This window comes from Chroicocephalus ridibundus, chromosome 1 (assembly GCF_963924245.1).
Source record: "Chroicocephalus ridibundus chromosome 1, bChrRid1.1, whole genome shotgun sequence".
NCBI classification, from domain to species: Eukaryota; Metazoa; Chordata; class Aves; order Charadriiformes; family Laridae; genus Chroicocephalus; species Chroicocephalus ridibundus.
In genome coordinates, this window is record NC_086284.1 from 82,123,051 (window position 1) to 82,145,762 (window position 22,712).

The 22,712-nt window shown below is 38.2% G+C and overlaps 1 protein-coding gene across 4 annotated transcripts in view; it reads left to right on the top strand.

Annotated features, from left to right (window-relative positions):
• The window catches only part of TBL1X (transducin beta like 1 X-linked), a 203,623-nt gene that overhangs the window by 17,055 nt on the left and 163,856 nt on the right, over positions 1 to 22,712 (top strand). The window contains exon 1 of one of the 4 annotated variants that reach the window (XM_063341320.1): positions 5,886 to 5,905. The exons of 2 other annotated variants lie outside the window; for them this stretch is intronic. The gene's annotated coding sequence lies outside the window, so the exon portion shown is untranslated. Of the gene's footprint in view, positions 1 to 5,885; positions 5,906 to 10,327; positions 10,347 to 22,712 lie in introns of those variants that run through there. One more of the 4 variants, XM_063341328.1, reaches the window with a different exon arrangement.

Here is a 22,712-nt window from a genome sequence, read left to right on the forward strand (position 1 = left end):
TTTATGTGCTTAAAGAGTATTTTTGTGAAATGTGTGTCTTTATTGTAGGCCAGGCATTTCCTTCATATAGGATATGGCCATAGCTATTAAATATTTATGCCTGTGCTTAATTGCACACACAGTAGTTTCATGGAAGTAAACAGCAGTAGTCACGTGCAGAAAGTTTAGTGTGTGTGTGTATTTAGGACTTGGCTTTAATTGCTAGTTTATAATCTCTAAGAATTTCCTGTCTGGAGTAGAAATGTTTTAATGTCCATCCTCCTTCTACTTTGTAGATTTTAAATACAATACCCAGTAACTGAAAGCTTTCAGTGGGCAGTGAACAGCTAGTTGCTGGGCCTTCTGGTTCGTCTTTGTGGTTCATGTTCGATCTTTGTTCATGTATCTTCAGTCCCTTCTTGAGGAAGGCTGGGTGAAGGGATGTGTGACTGCTGTCTGCAGGGCGCTTAAGGAAGTCTGTGAGGCTTCTGTGTAAATAACATGGCATTTAGTAATGAGAAGGTTAGCAACTCTGTTAATTGCTCATGAAAAATACCGATGTAGAATTGTGCTTTGAAAGTTTCATTCAAGCTATCTCCATATTTAGGAGTCTGAATTCTACATATCCACTAGCAATGCAAACTCGTTCTGCAACGAAAAGCAAAAAATGCATATTCCAAACATTGTCTAGTCACAGTTAGTTCCTCCTGGTTTAGTCTTTAGTATGAAGTTAATGCTCCCCTTCTGAGATGAAGGAGGTCTGTCACCAAAGGAATGAAATAAATTAGAGCGGTATTCAAAGGATAAAATGAAGAGACAGGTGTGGAGATCCCAGATGAAACTTTAGTCAGATGAAGGCAACAGTTGTAAATATGCAGTCTAGGTCATACTGTAGGAAAAAAGGGAACTCATGTAGTCCCCAGACAGTGTATAGACAGAGTTTGAGTGGTTTACAAGTATTTGGGGTACTACTTCCCTCATGCACCGAACGTAAGATTTTTCAAATGCTTTCTGTATAAGGTAGGGACTAGACTTTGTTTACCACCCCGTTTTTAGAAACAATGTAGATGTTTTTCATATTGTTAAGATACATTGTTTACCATATTTTCCAAACTGGCTCTGTGGCCCGTGTGTTGGGCTCTGTCTCTCAGGGCAGTCTCCCCCCCATAGGGAGGTCCAGCAGGCCAGGCCGGACAGGAGCCACGTTCTCAAGGTGCGGGATGTTGCAGGCCACCTCTCGGTGTCACTGACTCCTCGCTGCTTATACATGTCAGCACATGCAAATCTCTTCTGACTCAGATGAAGCATCTTCTGGGGCAGTGTGACATGTTGGATGGAGGCTCTGTGCCTCTCCCTGAAGAGCATGAGGAAGAAAACATTACCACGGGTGTTTACTGTGGCAAAATGCATCTGTCAGGAGATGTTTTGGGAAGCAGGGGAGAAGGTTCACAGCAACAATATGAGGCAGCAAGGCCAGATTTGCGTGGCAGAGCCATACGGCTGTTGAAATGTTACTGTCAAATGGCTTCCTGTTGGTGGGTGAGGAGGGCTGGGGTGTGGGAGGGTAGCGGGGGGGTTAGAGGTGTCAGACTTCTCTGTGTGCTAGGGACTGTACGAGGTGTCCTCCTCCTCTTCTGCTGCTCACCGGCAAGGGCTGTCCCTCAGCTGCGGCTATTGTGTGATGCAATTAGTTTTTATTGACTAAGATGACCGTAATAGGTTTCATTTATGTACCTTGGTTTTATTGCAATTTAGCCCTCTAAATACCCAGGAGGCTCCTAAAATAACAAAGATACTATTAATTAGAAGCTAAAAGGAACGTGAACTTTAAAACAATACTTTATTTTCTTTTTTTCATCTTTTAATACATGTACGTATTTGAAACTACACCTTCTATCTTGGTGTTGTACAACAGCTAAAGTGTTTTGACAAGTGATAGCTGAGGTTACTATAAAAAAGAAATCTATGTAATTTTTTTTTTCCTTGCCTTTTTGTTTACTTTGCATATTTGAGACACCGTTGTCATAGTCAGTTTCATTGCAGTCCTCCAAGGTTGCTTTTTCCCATCTAGTCTATTGTATGTTTTACCCAATAGTGAGGATATTTTTTTAAATAGTAAAAATAACAGGAAATGCATTTTCAAGTCCTTAAAAGCAAACTTAAGAACTGGGACTGATTCACCCTGTGAAACTATTCTACCTCATTTGTTTGAAATTGGGCAGATTTCACACTGGTGGCATCTCTTAAAATGGGGGGAAAGGGAGAGAGAAGAAACAGCAATTGCTAAATGGAAGACCTTATAGCTAAAAACCTAATGTGTGATAGAATATTTTTCTGCCATTTGTGCAATCAGCAACAAAAGGATAAAGACTGGACATTGGACGAGGGGCTAAACTCTTCTGGTCTGAGATGAAAATTTATCTGGTTTATTGTACTTTTAAAAAGATATTGTTTGGTTTTTTTTGCTAATGAGTGCATGCCAGATTATCGTTTACCAGTTACCATTCTAGTCCAAATCAGAATTGACGTTGGCAGAACATAAAGGAAATTTCAAGGCAGCTAAATATCAACGTCCAGAGTTTCATTTACTGTATATTTTTGTAACTTCAAAATTGCAATAGGTCGAAGAACAGGCATATTAAGGTCACCAGCACAATGTGGTGTTCAGTTCAAATAACTCATCTTTTTATGGATTCATCCTATTTAGGCATTGATTAAAAACTCAGTATTAAGGCCTTTAAAATTAAAAATCCAATTGTTTATTAAAAATAGAGCTGTTTAGAGTGGAATACTGGTAGGGACTTCGCTGAAGCTTATTTATTCCCCATTGGTTTGAATTTACTATTTCCGTGCAACCAGTAACCAATTAACCAGTGGTAGAAACCGAATAGCCAAAGATGAAGTCTAGAGGACAATGACTATTTCTTATTGCTCAGTGAGGAAGCACATATATAGCACTGTGCTTTTCCCTCATGAAGTGGCCTGACTGGCTACAGTGGTGTGAAATGTTATTTTATTTAGGGGTTTTGCTCAGCTGACAAGTGTCGCAATTTCGCTGGATTCTTAACTTGGACGGCCTGAATGTAAGAGTACGCAAAGGTTGAGAGCAAAAAGAAACTGAAATCTTCGATTTGTGTGCCCTGGGCATATTGATGGGTACAGCTAGAGTGATTTCTGCCCGATTTCAGCACTTACTAGCAGAAGCCAGAGTTTGTATGGTGCAAACTAAGTGGTAGGTCAATCCAGAAGCTTTCCTTGGGCAGTACCAACGAGCTTGGGAGTGTTGAGTTGGCATGCATCAACTGTTTTAAGTGTTACTGAAGTTTTCCTAAGAAACAAAGTTTGTGTTGTTTGCATTGTCTCTGTCCATCCCTCCCATGATAGAAAACTCGGCTCTGTTAAACAACATCAGCCATGTTTGACAAGAATGCTAATGTGCTCAAAGATAGGAGATTCCTAAGATGTTGTATGATGTAGTGGTTGAGGAGGTGAAGGAGACCAAAGTCATGCCTCTCCCTCCCAAGGTAGGAAGAACGCAGCTCTGGATTCGCTCTGTGGGGCAGCAGCCAACTTAGCAGTCACGCATACTGGCTGGCCAGGCAGTACGTAACATCACCGTCTGGGTTATAGCAGAAGTTTGTGAGGCTCTTCAGCAGACATGGGGTATGCAAGTGTAAAAAAGCAGATTCCTTTAGTTCAGCTGCTTATAGAACAACGTATTTATTCGTTATGTGGGCTGCAGTCTGGTATGAACTCAATTCAAAGGCTGTTGCAAATGCCTATTTGCAGAAGGGTATGAACTTACTCTTTTTAAAATCTGCTTTTGACTGTAATTGTGAAATGCAGAAAAAGTTATAAATCCGTCAGCAAACTGCCTATTTTAAGCCCATCTAGTCATGTTTCCAGAGATCAGATTTTTACAAATGAGATATTTTTAAATGGATGAAATGAGCATATACCACATGCTAGAGGTATGAAGCAGCTTTAGAAGTTGTAAGTTTGGAGCCTTCTGTTTACAATATGATGTTTTGAAATCTAATGGCGTACAGTATTTGTCATGTCATATATCATTACAGAAATGTAACACAGTTCTAAATGTGTTGCAGAATAATCCTTTGCTGTGTTGAACTGAAGAATCATCAGATAAATTTATTGTTTACCAAGCAACCAGAAAATTTATAATGATAATGAAGAGTTCTTAATTAGTTAATTTCTGTAACACTTGCATGAGGACTTTTTGTTACTAAGCTATGTACAAAAACATAGATAAATTCCTTTGAGGCAATATGTAAAGACTGCTTGGTTTGTAGACCACGTTTTCACCCTAACCTACAATAGGAATGTGGATTTTCTTTATGCTTTTATTTTGTTTCCTTTGTATTGTGGCCCAGCTGGCATTTCCAAATATAGCTTGTATATAATGAAATGCCTACCTCCATCAGTACATAATTTTTTTTTTAAATTAATTGTGATATGGTTCTCATCCAGGTTGGTCCTTTCGCTGTGGAACTCCTGTTAATTTTGTTACTAGATCTGCAGAGCTTAGTATCTTCTAGATATACTGAACATAACTCCTATAACCATGCAAAACACAGAAGAAAATTAAAAAAAAAAAAATAATACCCAGGCATTCTTTTAGACCAGGATTTGATAGAAAGCCTGCTTTGAGTGCAGGGATGTGAAGTTCAGGCATTTTGGAACATCCACTCTTGTCAGTCAAGTCAAAGAGTTTGTTACAGTCTGTTCTCAATATTGTTTTCCAGGCATAAGAAGCTTTATGCTTCACTTATGATTACAGTGTAAAAACCAGTGTGATAGCCTAGTACCACCTGTGTAGATGGGACTGTTCTGCTAGAGGCGCTGGAGTGTTTGGGTTTGGTTTGTTTTTAGTTCAGTTGTAATCTGTTTAAAGCTTGGTCTATTTACCTGTCCCCTTGCTGTAAGTCAGCAAATATCAAGTTGTTTGAATGGTGTTATATTGGATTATAAAACACTTCTCTAGTAAGGAGGTGCTTATTCTTAGCAGTGATTATAGAAAATGTGATAGGCATAAATATATGACTTTACACAGAATGGGGAAAAAAGGGTTTGTGAAATGACAATATATAGTGGACAGTTGAGCAGCTGTTTTTGTTCCATTGCAAGTATAACAAGCAGTGCGTTCTGAAAGCAAGCAGGTCTTCCTGCAAAAAATTTTCCCAATTTTTATTCTAGAGACAAGAGATTATACTGGTAACTGGAAGAGAACTCAAGACGAAAATTGGTTGTCCAGGATTAAGCTCATCGTCTGTGACGATGATCTTTCCTGGACTGACATATCCAGAGTGTGATCAGTGCTTGCTTTTGTTTCCTCATCATGCTTAGATTTAATTATCTGTATTTAGACTGAAATCCCTTAAAATTGAAAAATCATTTACATTACTTTGCACCCTTTTTGAAATGCTACAAGTTATTTCTTTCTTTCTAGATTACAGCAGTGAAGAAATGGTGCTTTAAGTGATCGCATTGTGTGGTTTGATGGGATGTGATCCATGGGTGGAATGGTTAATGGTTCTGTGAGGAATTATTAACAGGTGCTGAAACACAAGTGCTGCACGGCCATGAAATCTCAGTGCACAAGAAGTTAAAAGATACATTTTTTTTCTTTTTTTTTAGAAAAAAGGGAAATCACTGGAGTTGGAATTCATCGTAACTGAGGACTGATCTGACAATACTTGCTAGGTTTTAAGTGAGAGAGAAATATAACTGTTTACAATCGCATCAACTGTTGTTTTTCAATCTGTTTTTCATGTCCTACCACAGGGAGGACACTAGCAGAATGAGGAGGGACCAAGAAACTATTTTAATCAAACGTTAAGCACTCTTGAGAGAGGTATGGCTGGGGGTTCTGCGCTCAGAGAGAGATACAGACACTCTTCTAAAATAAGTAAGATTATTTTCCCCTCCTTTTTTTTCTTCACATCAGTGTTCATCCCATCCTCCACATCATGTTTGTTAGGCTGGAGATTTTTAAAAGATAACATTTCCTTTCTCTCCATATCAAGATCACAATCCCATCTGCGTTGACATTTTAGCTTTATGAGGGAGAATACATTATGTAAAGTTTCCATTAGCGTGCAAAATATTAAATTAAGTGTTGAAAACATGAGTTGTTTTTGGTGAGTGAAGCAGAGCAAGCCACTGAGATGATTTGTACTCGTCAAAATTAGATAAAGGTTTTTTTTTTAAAGTTAGGCAGGGAACTTTGCCTACCACTCACTTTCCTTCCCTTTTCTTTACCTTTGTTCAGACAATGAAATACACTGAACAAAGGCCAAGTTCTTAATAACACAAGTGAAAGCATAACTATAATTTGTAGTTGGGAATACCGTGAGTAGCATATGTGGCCGTACATTCCTTTGGCAAGATGTTATTCACATTCTCCTTGAACATATAATTATGTATCATTGCTTAATAAGGAGAGAACTTTTGTCAAACATTTCTCTGTAGTGTTAAGCTTTCAAACTGCACATTGTAATAGAATGCTTCGGAAGGTATCAGAAGATTCAACTGCTCCTTTTTTTTTCCTGATGGGAGATAACATTGCTACAGCGTTAATTGTAGTCTAAAATAGGTAAAAGTGCAATATGCAAGAGTGTATTTATGCATAAGTAGTACAGGAATATAAATGAAATCTGTCTTGACATGCACTCATGATAACATTTTTCCAGCGTGTTTACAAAATGAAAGAATATCTGTCTCTGGTAGAAAATTCTATGTTTAAAGCAGACTCCCACTACCCTTTGAAGTGTTAAATCCTCCTAGGTTTCATTTTTTTTGGCACAAGAGTAGTGGATGTTTAAGAAGCCAACAACATTAGCTTGCACAGGAGCATTCCTGTCTTATTTTTGTTTCTAGGTCTGTTTCCTGTGTTGGGGGAAGGGGAATGAGAGCACAGCTGCTCCTGAAGTTCAAGATGGAGCTGCTTCTTTAGTGTGTTTTAAGCCTTGGTCACAGTTTCTTACTGGAAGTCTTTAAATGAGCTTTAGTCTGATCTTCAATCGCTCTTTTATAGGCATGAAATCTCCCTCCTTCTCCCCTCTCTTGCCTCAACACCTATCCCAGTCCCCAGCAACTGTACCCACTCACTATAAAACAGAACTACTCATTATCTGGAAAATAAATATCCAAGAAGGAGAGCATTTCAACGTATGTGTTTTGAAGACCAAATAGATAATTGGTTCAGCGTCATCTTGACAGAGTGATCAATCAATATTTGTTGTGAGATTTTTCTTTCCTCATTTTTAAAATGTTGATGCTTGCCAGCATGAAAGATTGGCTACTTTAGATACCAAAGCTGACCCGCTTGAACCTTTATTTCTCAGATAAGCTGAACATCACAGAGAAGGGGAGATGAATTTTCTGCCTGGTTATTTATGGTACCTCCAGTTATTCAAATTGAAAAGTAACAGCCTATTCCTCTCTTACACTTTCTTATACGTATTTTAAACAAAGTCCTCTATCTAGATTTTGGCATATGTATTCCCCAATGAGAAACACTTCTAGGTTTTCATAGTTTTACAAACAAATTAAAGCAGCCCCTTCTTCCGTTTGCCCAGTTAACATTTTTATTGGCCTGTGTTGCGATCACATGTGTATGAAAGGAATAAACCAAGCCTGCAGTGGGAAGAATATCGGTGTTGCAGTTATTTTCTTTCACGCACTGGTAGGACTTTCTGTTGAGGTACCTTTGCTTATATAGACTAAAACATTTGAGTGAGAAGGAATAGCACGTATTGTTGGTTTTATTTGGTTTTCCTGCTTGAGAGTGTCTTGAAGGCTGGTATATGAAGGGTATGTTTTGTTTAAAACACAGAATGACAGGAAATGAGGGTATTATTGCCTCTCCAGAAGCCTATAGACTGGGACATCGGGTACATAGGTGGAAGTCCAGTTTTCAGCTTAGCTATTTTAAAATCTGTGGTTAGCTTAATCCAAAAAGAGCAGAGAAAGGCGTTACCGTTGGACTCTCACTGTTGATTTACAAAAGTCTTGGCATACCAGGAAGGTAGTAGAAACCTTGATGAGCGCCAGTGTTGCAGGCCAGGTAACCAAGGTAATTATAAGCGCGGATACTGATCCAGGTAAAATGATGGAATAACTGGTGTAGGACTTCATTAATAAAGGACAAAGGAGAAACACAGGATAGAGCTAATGCTTGTTGGCATGAGTTTATTAAAAATAGATCTTGTTACACCTTGCCATGTTTTCGAGGTGCTTATACATTGATGAAGATGTAGTGGGAAAATACACATTTAGGCTTCTGTGAGTTTCTTGGTGCTACTTGGCATTTTCGTGAAGAAACAAGAATAATGTACAGTGAGGAGGACCCACAGTAGCTGAATTAGGCCCAAAGGAAGTTGATTCTACTTACAATTGTTTGAGGTCTTTGAGTTTCTGTGTGTACTCATGGGTTCCCAGTCCTCCACACTTCAACTTTTTTTTATCTGTGCCCTTGTAAAAATAATCACTTACAAAGTTTGTAGATGATTCGAAGATTGATAATATAATAATGAATGGAGCAAATTGCTGAGTGATTATACTTGTCAAACTGGACAAAACGGGATCATTGCTTTAAGGCAGCAAGTGTAACATTATGCACCAAGAGACAATGACATAGTACTTCTTTTTAGAGCAGTAGACTCCATCCTGTGTAAAACATCAGCGGCTGAAGGGCTGGCATGATCTCTGTGTACATAAGCTAGAAGATTTGGGAAGGGAGATGATACTCTGTCTGGCACTGAGAGGACTGAGGCTGGATTGTTTTCTCTAGTTCTGTTGTCCATAAGTAAAGAAGAAAATAAATGAAGGCTCAAAGAAGAGTCACAAGAATGATTAAAGGGTGGAAACAAGCCTTAAGGAAAAAGGTTCTTTGTGTTTAAGGTATTGAGCTTAACAAAAAGCTAAAAGGTATTCTCTTTGAGCCTTCGTAATGTATAAATCTCTGAACTTCTTGTGTTTAATTCTAACTAGGAGAATAATGGAGTCCCTCTATTCTGCTTCCAGTTCTGTCATGTCTTGACAGTTTTAAAAGCTTCACAATTTTTATATATAATAATGGCTTAAGAGTATTCTGTGAAGTAGTTAAATGTAATTACCTGATTCTATAGATGCAGAAACTGGGATAAAGTCACATACTTTGGTTCTGCCTCTAGATTTTTTTTTTTATGGAGTACATTTACAGAAATCTCACGGTAAGGGTATTTTCTAATTGTTGCTCTAACCATTGAAATGGTTCTGTGAAGTCCTGGGTTTTTTTTAAAGAGAATTTACACTTGTTATATGAGCTCTGATCTTGAGGAATTACAGTGAAATTCAGTGTAAACGAAGATGAAAGTGAAAGTTTGGGGGGCTGACAGTTATCAGATAACTGCAAAAGGTGGATGGTAGCATGCATAGTGAAAAATATATTAAATTTGTATATATTAAATTGTGTGTCCAGTGACACACAAACATACCCATGTATGGGTTACTCAGAAAAATCAAAACAGGTGAGACTGGTATGGACTATAGCAGATTATAGAGAAAGACTTTGAAGTCAAGAAATGCATAACAGAGTGAAACATTGTTGGAAATATACTGAAGGAAGAACAAGTAGCTCTGCTCTTAACTTTTAAAAATGCATACTCTTACTTATAATGGAATCAGTATATCACCCAGTGTGTGTGTGTATATAGATGTATAAATAAATATATATGTTATTTCTGTGGAAATAAAAAGATATTTTTTCTATATTAAGAATTGCCATATGCTGATATTGGAGAAAAGTTTTATTGCAGTTTCTTACCATTCAAATGTATATTAAAGAAAAAGTAATATAACCCCAAAATTGTTATTGTAGATTTTGCATAAATGTTCATTATGCAGTGACTTTTCCTATATAAGTAGCAGGAGGCAAATAATAAACTAAATAATTAATGCTGTACAGAATATAGTGTTTTCAAGTAAAGTGCTTGTGGTTACATAGAGCGGGAAAAATATAAGGGAAACACAAAAAAAAAAAAGGGGCGGTGGGAAGTATGACTGGAACCAAAGGAACAAGGCATGGAAATGAGATCTGAAACTTCATACGTAAGCAATTTTTGTATTAGTGCATAAATATATATATATTTATCTAAACAGAGTTTGACTAATCCTTCTCAATTTGAATTTTCTCAAGGATATCTGAGTACTTGCTATCCTATGTCAAATGAATTATTTTTCAGGTATAAACTTGTCAGCAGATGTTCCAAGGATCCAGTCTGCTTCCACCCTCATGATATGATGGGGTGTGGTGCTTCAAAACTTGGCTACTCTATACCTGGGAAGAGTGAATCAACTTTAATTAGGTCAGTCTTTTAATGCCAAAACCCTCAAGCCTTCCACTGTCCCAGCAGATGCATGACAAGAAATTAAACCCACTAATCCCAGTGCTGTGTGTGTATACATGAACTCTTGGAACTTCAGTGTTGGGAGAGCTGTAAAACCAGAACTGTTTATGATACCAACAAACAAATAACACCAGGTCCTGCCTTCTTCTGATCTCTTAATAACCAAGCAAAAAAGTTCCAAGCAAATTAGGAGTGGCAATAAATAGTCTTTCAAATGATAAGAGTATTGAGATCACGTGTTTATAAAAAAATGTTTGGCCGATGATCCAATTTAGTGCTGAAGTTTGTGGGTTCAGCCCTGCAGCCTGACATAGAAGTTGTGGCTGATTTAACCTGAACTAACTTAGCTACCGTGTCAGAATTATGTCATTGCTCAGAGCCTTTCTGACTTGTTCCAGGTAAAACAAGGATCCTTTTTGCTTTCCTAGCTGTTGTTACTTTAAAGAACAAACCCAAAATATGCACTCTACAGTAATGTTGTTGTCTGATGTGATCAACAGGGAAAATTTTCTCACACATCTATAGATGGTGAATGGTAGGTTGTGTAGAAGTTCTTTAGGACTTGACTGAATTTTGCTCTGTATGTTGTGTATGTTGTGTGCCTGCCACAGCAATCAGTGTTCATTAGTATTACAGGTAATGGAGGTGGAACACGTAAATACATTTATGGTTGTCGTTGCACAAGTCTGTTCTAAAATGACATATTCAGTTGCGTAATACTTCTGAATTAATACGTGTATTTTTTTTTCACGCAGAAGTACTTCTTTTACACTGGAACAAAATATGCAAAACCCCCTGGATTTTTAAATTGAGTGATACCAGGGAGGTTCCATAGAGTCTGTATCATTATTTGCAGGGAAGGGGGCAAAAAAAGAAACCCCCACAGAAAGGAATCTGTTTTTTCTCACCCTTTTTTATGTTCTCAGACCACAGCAGAGTTTCGGGTGTAAATAATTCATTTGACGTTGTATGTATTTTGAAATAAAACTTCTCACATGCAGATATATTTTAATGTTGACAGCAATGCTTCTATCCGACTTCTGTTCAGCACTAACCTGTCTCTTTCTGTCTGCATCCCTCTGTGAGTTGTGTGCCTGGGGGAAGGGAGGGCGACTTACCTTCTCAACTCTCCCGTGATTTATAGCAGTATATGAAGAAAATGGCAGAACCCAATGATACTGCATCACACATAATTGTTGTCATCTTTCCTTTTGGTATACTTTCTCTTTCATTTTTCCTCTTGATGTTTTCTGGGTCAAAATTTAGGTGTTAATTTTGCCCCTGTCAGCTGGCTAGCCTCACAGATGAAATAAGTATCATTTTCAGCCACGTACTTTTCTTGAGTATCTATATCCTAAATTTCAAGGTGCTTGTAGATAAAATCATGATTTATCACACAGAGTGTTATCCAGTGAATTGCTTCCCATTGTTACTTTTTTAGAGGAGCAGGAATGGGACCACAGACAGTAATGCCCTCTCCTCCCTTGGCCTTTACTTCAAAATTCCAGTGGTTCTAACTCAAACTCTGTAAGACACCAATCATGGGTAATGCTAACATTTTATTTTGTTTTCTTTTTTTATTATTATGAACTGAAATGAAAAGACGATGTTCTAAAATTCAATGCTAAAAATGAGACAACCAGAATGCTTCATTTTCATGCAAGTTATCAGGCTGAATTATCATACTGATTACTTTGCTTTGACCATTTATACAATATTAAGCATGTATGATACTAATTTAAATAAAGTTTTTAATAATACAATATTTTATAATACATATATTTCAACTTAATTTGCATCATACCTCTTTGTAATTATTTTTGCATTTTGTCCGTCAAATTTCTGCAGGATATGTTCCAAAAACATTTATTTTCCCATGTACTGATGGGAAACATTCTTCTGTCAGAATTCCTAACCAGATGTACTTAAAATTGTTTTACCAGCAAAATGATTTCTTATTTTATGGGAATTGAGTAAGTAATTCGTATTTATACCAAAAATAAACTAATTAAAAAAAAAATATTCCTGGCAGCAAAAGGTGGTACCATACACTATCCATCTTTATACCATTTCCTAAAATCTGTCTGCTTCCATTATGGACTGAGATATCATGGAGCCTCTTGGTATGTTTATGAGTGCTATAGATAAGTGTTCACAGCAAATAAAGCTGTTCTGTGATTTCTATGTCTCCCTCATGTTAAAATGCGTTACAGAGAAAAATAGATTGTTTTGCATTACATGCTTGGCTTTCACACAGCCGTGGTTGGTATTGCTGTAGGCAGGACTTTAAAAAAAAAAAAAAAAAAAAAATCTGACTTCTAATTTTGTTTGTCTGGTCTCATGCACGCTATTATCTGTGCCCAGTGGATTGAACAGCGAACATATCAATTCTGGAAGTGGCTTTAGGCCATTCATCCTTACTGGTTGTATAGGTGCAGTTCAGTTATCAGAAATCACTAAGAAAATTATTCCAGCTTGTTCACAAGTTCCTCAGCTCCTTCTAGCAGGTGGTCCTTTTAAAGCACAGAGACCTAGTATAACGAGAACTTCCTAAAAAATAAGATAATGTGGCAACAGCAAAGCATTGCAAACTGCCGCTTGCTGCAGTTTTGTCTGTTTCCTTAATAATCTCAAAATAAAGTCTCTCAAATGTATCCTTACTCCAGAATATATCCATGATGTACAGTTGAATATAAAGTCATATCCTGTAATGCACTGACTGCTTCTGTAGGAAGTCATTTGACTTAATATCATAAAAATCTGTATGATTATAGCAACATGTAAAATTTCCATAGTTACGACATGTAAAGCTCACTTTAACATTTGAAAGTATTATTGTGTAAGTATTACATAACACAGGCCATCAGAGGCTGTCTATTACAGAAGCCTGAAGCTTCCCATACTCTAGATCCATTCATCCCAAAATGGGGAATAGCATGTTGTACATGCATCCTTGCATAGTGATAATAAAAAAGGCTGAAGAACTGCATTTTCAGCACTATGGCATCCTCTGAGCGTAGACGAGAAGTGTCACTGGCAGAACAGGCTTAAGTGCTCAAGAAGAACTTGATCTTTCCAATCTTTCAATTTACCTGTAAAAAGGCTACTGTATGTGGTCACGTGCAGCTGTCTGGGGGATCTTGTTGCGATCTTTCTACAATCTTTTCACAAATGGGTTTTTGAATGAAGATGCACTACCACACGAAAAAAAGAAGTATGCTTATATTAAGTTGTTTTCAATCCATGAAGGCAGAAATGAGTTGAGTAAAATGCGAAGCACACTAAAACATTGTGTGTGGAAATCAGTCTTGCTCTCTTGGTGATGTATCCACTGTTGCTTCTTTGCAGAAGCCAGCAGTATTGCCATGGTACAGGATGCTACAGGCTTCCCGTGGATTTCAGCCATCCGTACAGACAGAAAAAAGGGTGAAGGCACCTCTCTGATTTAGCGATTATGTCCTATTTGTCCAGTGACTAGAGGGAGAGCAACATTCTAAGCCACTTGTGAAAATTGAGTTCTTACTCCTTTCTTATGAAATATAAGTTTATTTTGGCTCCATTCTTCTCTCCCCATCCAATCCTTACCTCCTCATGACTCATTGCAGGCAAAGGAGGGGAGATAAACAAGCCTTGGACCTGCGTTATGCCTCACCTCCATTTTCCAAGTCTAGAAAGAGGGAGAAGTTGACCTTTTTTCATCCTTCTTTCTTTTGAAAAAAAAGGGGCTTGAGTAGACTGCCATAGCAGGAGGAGCAGAAATGGTTTGATAGGCAAGAGATGCACGCAGGTGCAGTTAGCTGCTCCTCTGAGCTACAGGCAAACATATGGTTGGCAAAAGAGATACCTAGTGAGAAATCTGGGGGATAACGGGGAGCTTTGCTGCACTCCTGCGTAGCCAGAGCGTGCAACTGCAGCGGGAAGCAAGGTTACTGCGCTTTGCAAAATGGCAGCCCTGTGACTACTGTGTGTGTTATAGATGGGCAGGAAGAGTTCAAAAATCAGAGAGGGCCAGAAGAAAACTGAAGTGTATTCTTAGAAAAAAGAGGTTAATTTTTAAGTCGAATGTTACTACTTTTTTTAATAGGGTTAGCACTGCAGGGAAAGACTTGTGCATGTGCTTAATGGTAAGCACATCTTTAAGTGTTTTCACAAACCTGATTTTTTTTTTACATACGGTTGGCTTGTTTGCTGCTGATGAGAACTGCATTTCACTTCGGTTAAGATAGAAAAGATACCTGATCCATTTTGGTAACATCATGCTGTTACCACCTGCTCCTACCTTTAGAATGATCAGTCAGTTACTTTTTTGATTTAGACAGGTATGCTTCACAGTGAGGTTTTTGTGTCCAGACAAATCAAGATAGAAACAGATATGACGTAAAAAACCCTGGAAGAAACCAGCTAATAATGTTTGTGCCTTGGTCTTTGAAAGTCCAGTTATCTTTTGTGGGTTGTTGGTTTGGTTTGTTGTTTTTATTTTTTTATTTTTTTAAGAAGAAAAGCCTTTCAGAAGCAGGATACTCAAAACTTTTATAGAAAATGTTACACACGTTTTCTGAAATTACCACTCTGTAACAATGCAACCTAAAATTTCTAGCATTTGGATCTGTGTGGACTGTTTTAGCCAAATACATTTAAATTCATACAAGCTGCTGAAATTTGTAAAATCTGTCAGTCTGGTAGAAACCTCTCATTTATCTTATCCATTGGACCAAAAACTAAGATCATTTGATGAAACAAATCTCTTGTTTCTAGACCAACCTGATCTTACAAAATTTTGAGCGCCCCCCCCCAGTTTCTCCCAGTTAGTACTTCATTATGAAAAATAAATATCATTTTGTGAGAGACCACATATGTGAAACTCAACGGAAAAAGAATATATTTAGGGCCTACACAGTAACAATAAAAACCTGTATAGTGATGGAAAGGATTTTCACAGTAGTGACAATGCAGCAGTGGTAATATCTTAATATGTGTCAAAATAATGTTCACGATTAAACCACTTAAAAAAATGTTTCTATGAGAATAAGTTTTGCAACCCATTGTGCTGTTCTGTAATCTTGTTATGCAAATGCAGGTGTGAAAGACAAAACCAAAAATTATCACAGAGGTTTTTTTTTCCCCCAAGTAAAACCAGCAAGACTTACATTTAATCAGTCCTGCTTATGAGCAATCTACCAACTGCGGCCCTAGCCCTGTGTAATTCGTGTTTTTTGTAATTTGAAATGCATGCCTGTGTACTGCCTGAGATAGCCGTGTGTGGAGAAGTGTGTTGCCAGAGACCAGGCTGGTACAACACGTGCCGTAACTTTCACACTGGCAGTGAGGTGGCCGTTGGGAAATTTGCACGCCTGTATCTGGAATGGCAGGAACCATGTCCATGACCTTGGAATTTACAGGCTTTTTTAGAATATTCATCAGTGTGTTTTGTAGATCCTATTTAAACCTCTACAGAAGTGAGTCTACAGAGTTTTATGGCACAATGTTACCACAACCAAATGATAACTAACTATCTTTAAAAATAAAAAAAAAAAAAAACCAAAAGAAACATCATTGCCACTGGGAAGACTGGGGCTCTGGAAACACACACTAGCTTCAGCTTCTTCCTGTAGCTAAAACTTTCAACAGTCTCTACTGAATCTGGAGCTGTGTTTTACTAGGGAGGCAGTATGGAGCTTCCCAGCTACAGTAAAATTGGAGGCAACACACCTTCCTCCTATCTCTAGAAAAGATATGGATTACATTTTAATAAAAAAATAGCAGGATGATTCGCATAAACTATTTTCCTACGTCCTTTGGGGAGGCCATTTACTGATGCTAAGCTTTAGTTATGTGCCGCTTATGTTACCTGTTTAACTTCATTTTCCTTTTTCTTGGTGGGTAATTTAACAACAAGATATTTCAGTGAAAATAAGACAAAAAAATTCTTAGTGAAAACAGGGATGAAGACACTTCCCAAATATTACAATGGTCTCAACTATTGTTAAGATTGCAAAGGGTTTTTTTTTTTTAATGCTCTCCTTCAGTAGGAAGTGCTGTATGACACCAGGCAGTGTCTCTCAACTGGTAATGCAGTTTTGTTTCAGAGCTCGTTATGTAAGGTTTTCCTCATGCTGTTAATAGAACAGTTTTGCAGGTGTGGAGGAATATATGGAAAGTATATATTTTTTCCCCTTGCTACTCTGAAATGTAATGTCTGTCACTTCCATTGTTAAGGACTTTTTATCCAGGAAAAAACGCCCGATCAGTTTCCCAGAAGATCAAACAGAAATAAGCCCAGTTGCAGTTCTGTGCTTTGAAGTGAATCTGAGAAAGTTTCTGACGCAAGTCACTAATAATAGATGTTTTAGATGATTTTAGAAATAGTACTTTTATTGACCAATGATAAATAAATCCCAGAGGAGACCTCCCATAGCAGAAGCTGCCTGACCAAACTCAGCAATTAATTGATCTACACCTAGTGTAAAGAATTAATTAAATTTTTATATGATTATGTTGTCAAGGGATATCAAATCAGTGATCAAAGATGTGCAAGTGACTTTTAAAAATTAAATTAGTAGCCCCTTTTTTTTTTTCAGAGATAAAGTTCAGAGTATAATTCAGTCACTTGCACTGTTTTATTCCAATTAGAAGGTTAATTAAAGTATTTCCTTCTATCCAGATAATATAGTCAGCTCCCTTCCCTTGTAGGTGCATCATCTAAAAATTTAGTTGCTTGTCCCTCACAAATTTGTTCAACATATCTCTTGTACATGGCAAGGCTATTTTTGCTGTTGTGGAGAAGCATTAAGTGTCTCCAAAGAATGATCCATGAAAAGCTCACCTACTGTGGAAGAAGCCACCTAGGACCAGGCAATGGGAATCACTGAACCACAGAAGGTTTGGTCTCTGGTCTTGGATGGAAGCGGAACTAGCCTCCTCAGCCCTATCAGTGCATGTTTAGGCATGCCGTGCAAGTACAGGCAGAATTTATAGACTGAAGAGGAAGACATGCCTGAGATTAAGTAGCTGGAGTTTGGGTAATCCAGGTTGCTTTCTTGGGGTTGAGGGTTGGGTAGCTATAATCCAGTCTAATACTATTTTACGTGCTCCTGTGGATCTTCTTCCCCTGTGTATTTAAGGAGAGAAGGAAGCCTAACCCCAGCTAACCCAGGACTAGGTAAGGGAATGGAAGAAACACAGATAGTGATCGCGGTGTTTTCATCCCTCCAGTCCTGCCCTGCTTGTAAGCTAGTGGATTTTAGAAACATAACTGATTACTCTAAAAGGCTGGGGAGTTGTGTGTGAGTGCCTCCCTCCTTTGGTTGGGATAATTGGGAATTGCCAGCCATTCTGGGTGAGAAGGGGAATAACTGGAGCCCATTCTGCAGTTGCTAATTCTGTTAGCTCTACAGTCCTTAGCAATTTGGCTTAGCTATAGGAGAGGGGCGAGAGGTGGTCTGTCCTCAGTTTGTGATTTCACATTACCTGCTGTCACTGTAGGCTGGTACCGAAAGGAGCGTCCTTCTAGATGTCTTCTTGATGACTTTAACATGCAAGCCCTGGTGATCATGCAGAACTATGGAGAGTTGGATTAAAAGAGCTGTTACAACAGAAAGTTATTCAGTGTGTGCGTGAGAGGGAGTAGTTTTCTGTTAGACTGATTGATCTGCCTCGCACTTCTCTCCTTTCTTGCTCCCCTGCACTGCAGCCATGGGGTCATGGGCTCTGAGGCAAGTGAGGAAGAGCCGAGCAACCAGGAGAGCAACTGGGGTTGAGTCAGTGATGGAAATCTCTGGTTAACTGAATTAGATGCAGAGTGAAAATCTCTTGCTTTTCAGTTCTTAAACCCCGTAGCTGCATCTTTTCTCTGTTTGCTCTGTATTTTCCTTTATGTTTGAGGTAGTCAGTTAACTTACTGAAATAGATTTGAGGTACCCAGAACAGTCTGGATTTTAAAGCATTTGTTCAGCTCCAACTTTGGGATTTTGTAGTAGTTTGGGTTTGGGCTGTTAGCTGGAAACGTACTCTCCAGTGTATTTCCAAATGTTTTCACCTGAGTTTTAGGTTAGTCAGCCTTCCTCTTCTGCTCCTCAGCCTTCATCTCTGTCCTACACAGTGGACTTTCCCTGGGAACTGTAGGGTGGTGACATAGGTGTCTGCCCACAGCTCTCTGGGTGACCTCACCAGCAGCTCCTTGGCTCCCTTGGTTGGATCCCTTTCTCTTGCAGAAAGCCACAAGACAGGACGATGGAAAGGCCCAGTCACTCTCCCTCCGAGCTCCCAAGGCAAACGGCTGGGCTACGTGTCTAATAGGTCTCACTAGTAATGATGCTTCAAATCTATTATTTATTTTTCTAGGAACTTTTAAGTAAAGTCGGCTCTTGAGTATTTGGTATACTGTATTAGCCTGAATTTGTCTAATATGGAAGTTCTGTATTCTTGCCGAACGTGCTGTGAATACTTAAACTTTGTTTATTCCTTTTGCGTTTCAGTGTGTTAGGGAGGGTGGGAAGACGCAAGCTCATAATTCTACATAATGTTTTTAAGCAGCTTTTATTTCTTGTTCTTTGAAGTATGTATCTGAGAGAATGAAAAGTACTTTATTTTTTCTGCAAGCTATTTTAAATGATTAGCCAGTAGTTGTTTGTGTACACATACACACGCACAAATGCACACATATACATTTATGTGCAGATACGTGTACATGCATGCATACACACACATACAAACAAATATATATAAGCACCCTAGACCAAACTCTTTAAGAAATTGGTTTTCTTCTGTATTCTCTTCCTGATTCACTTTCTAAAAAGTAGTAGCCTCAAAGGTTTTAATGCGATTGTATCAATTTTCTGCATTCTCATAAAATACAGTATTTGCTTGAGTGTTAAGGTATCAGCCTGCCCCATTTCCTCTTCACAGAAGTATTCTTCACACCTACAGCGTTCTTCTGTTTTTCATACCAGAAATATTTGCATCAGTATTAAAACTTTGCCAAGTCACTGCTGACCCATTTTTCTATAACGCTTTATTTACGGTGTGGTTCTCTCTTTTGAGATAGAATGTCAGCATGTATACTGGACGGCTTAATTTATTTGGAGAAAGTCATGATATTACTTAAAGAAAGGATAGGCCATCAGCTGAGAATACAGTTTAACGTAATCCCTACCTGTTATGATTATTCTGGAAGTAATTTGTAGCTTGTTGTAATGAAAGCAGTATGTCAAACTGAATTAAACATTATCTCTGGTATAGGGAGGAATTTCACCACATAAAAATCTTAGCACACGGTGGGTTGTTTTTTTTGTTCTGAGACTGAATGAAATATTGCAATAATCAGAAGGCTGTTGCTTCAAATAATAAGTTGAGGTAGTTGGGGAGGAGTGCATTAACTCTTTATGTGACACATTCATGTTTCCATATATCTGCTAATGCTATTGCACAGTGTTTGGCCTTTTAAATATTTGATAAATAATACTTATGTTCAGTGCTGCTTTACATCACCTGATCATACTGCAGCCAGCTGTGTGCAATGAAATTCATAAATGGGTCTTCCACCTGAAGGATAGTTGAAGAAACTGTCCAATATAGAGGTACTTGTTTTGGTCTGGCGGATCGCACAGATTACATAGTGCTGTCTTAATTAGTCCCTCTGGTATGCTGAAATGCAGAGTTTGTGGTACCTCATTGCTTTAGACAAAATTGTGGTGTTTAGGAGGAAGTAGAAAATGATGAATGTATACTCTTCTTTTTTAATCACATCAGGTGTATCAACATAAGCGTTGGATTTTTACGTTTTTTTTGCATGCATTGATTGTTTTCCCCTTTTGCGGACTAATTGTTAACGGGCCTTTCTTAAATTGCCTTCTCGTCATCTTCCTTGATCATCAGACGGTATTGAGAGAGACTGTTTTAGATGTTTAATCTTTTATGTCTTCGTCCTTAGGCATTATAGGGCATTATTGAATGACAAAGTGACTTACAAGCTGGTAGCCACTGTGTTGTATTCCTTGTGATGGTTAAGCATACTACAAGAGAGACCTTTTTTGAATTAGCATAATTTGTTGGTAACTTCCTTGCTTTGTTAATTTTTGCCTTCTTGCTCTCCAAGTCATAGAGGAATAATTAGTTATACTTCATGTGTGAGAGGCAGTGAGGACTGGCCAATGTGTGCGCTACAATCTGTGAAGGCTTAGGGAGAAAAGGGGTGGCTGGAGAATGGTTGATTTCAGTGGACTTCAGAGACTGGAAAAATGCCTCTTTGGCAACCACTAGCAGCAGCAACTGTCCAAGATTCTCTGAACTTGTTGCTCTCCTGAGAAGAAAGAAAGAAAGTGCAACAGGCTCACAAATCATTTAATTAACAATCAGTTTGTGTATTACTCCTGATTGACTTAGCGCTTCTGACACAGAAAATATTGCCCTTATTTGATAAGGCAGGAGTACCTTATTTTGAGCTATAGGAAAACTATACTGTCATTCCTTGCTAGAAAGTAAGTTTATGTTCACAGCAAGTACTGCATTTGCTCATTGTATGTTACGTAAGGTCTCCTTTGAACTTGATATGTGTGATATTTCACTGGAATATTGTTATTTTTCAGAATGCACTATCTGGCAATGCAAATAATATCAGTTCTCAAAATCTCAGTTTATAGGAACATAGTATTTTCTGAAATACCCTATTTTAAAAATGATGATGAAGTGGTGACACAAATCAATAAAGCTAGGGGATTTTCAAAGCGGAGACAAGTCAGAAACATCTCTTCTTCAGCCTTCCTGTTGTGCACTGGTACTAGCTTCTGCTCAACCCTTAGTTTTAGTGTCAGTTCTAATTCTTCTGAATTTATCTGACAGATTTACCTCTCTCAACCACAGAATTTGTATGCCATCTCATACTTGAGTTTCTGATGTCTGTACTTAACTGATTTGTTTCCTATCTGCCTAGCCCATCTTTTCATTTTTGGTAAAAAGGATTTATCTTGTTTTTATGATTAAATGGAAGGAGTTGCTAAGGAATCAGATCGGGATCCTTTATTACATTTTAACATTGTTCCTTGGAAACCTGATTCTATCTTGCAAATTAGAGTATCATCTTGAAGGTAATAAATCCTGCATAGTTTGTTAAATATCCCATTTTTTACTTCTAGATTCTTACTGAAGCAGAGTGGTATTATTCCAAACTTTGCTGAGTGTGAAGTGTTCTGCTGTTGCTTTGTATGTTCACTAGAACTAAGCATTTGCCACGCTAGGACAGAATTATTTTGTCTCAAAGACTTTACATTCAGAGTATGATTTCATAACTGTCAGTTAAATAATGGCTTTTTATTAATGTTATTTAAATATTTATCATCTCTCAAAACAAACAGTTGTGGAAAAGCAAGGAAAATACTTTCTAGACAAATTAAAATCCATATCTGTTAAGCCTCTGTTTATCTTGTGTTTTCAGCTATATGGCTGATACCTATTTTTTATTTGATGGGCTATACAATTCACTTTTGTGTTTGATACATTGAAAATGTGCAGCATAAACATATATTTTTTTACTGCTGGTAATTGGATTAGAGTTTTGCCAGTAATAGTTGCTTCTAAGAGTTTATGGTATAGATCAATACGCATTTATGAAATTTTAATTGTTTTTTTCTGACTGGGAAGTGTTCAGAGCCTGTACGTATGCTTTCTCCTCCTGTCCTGGCTTCTGAATACAAAACAGCTTTACTCATGTGAGCAGCCTTCATTAATAAAGAGTTCTTTTGACAGTCTCTGCTAAGAGATGTTTCTTGACATTTCTCAATGTGTACTAGCCCCTACTACAAGAGAGATATGGACGTGCTGGAACGTGTCCAGAGAAGGGCCACGAGGATGATCAGAGGGCTGGAGCACCTCTCCTATGAGGACAGGCTGAGAGAGTTGGGGTTGTTCAGTCTGGAGAAAAGACGGCTCTGAGGAGACCTTATAGTGGCCTACCAGTATCTTCAGGGGGCCTACAAGAAAGCTGGTGAGGGACTTTTTAGGATGTCGGGTAATGGTAGGACTAGAGGGAATGGATTAAAACTAGAGATGGGACTATACAAACTGGATGTGAGGAAGAAGTTCTTCATCATGAGGGTGGTGAGGCACTGGAACAGGTTGCCCAGAGAGGTGGTGGATGCCCCATTCCTGGAAGTTTCTAAGGCCAGGCTTGTTGGGGCTTTGAGCAGCCTGATCTAGCGGGAGGTGTCCCTGCCCATGGCAGGGGGGTTGGAATGAGATGATCTTTAAGGTTCCTTCCAACCCTAACAACTCTGTGATTCGATGAATATTTTTCTCCGGTGAAGCTCTTGCTGCTACTGACAATGAGACACT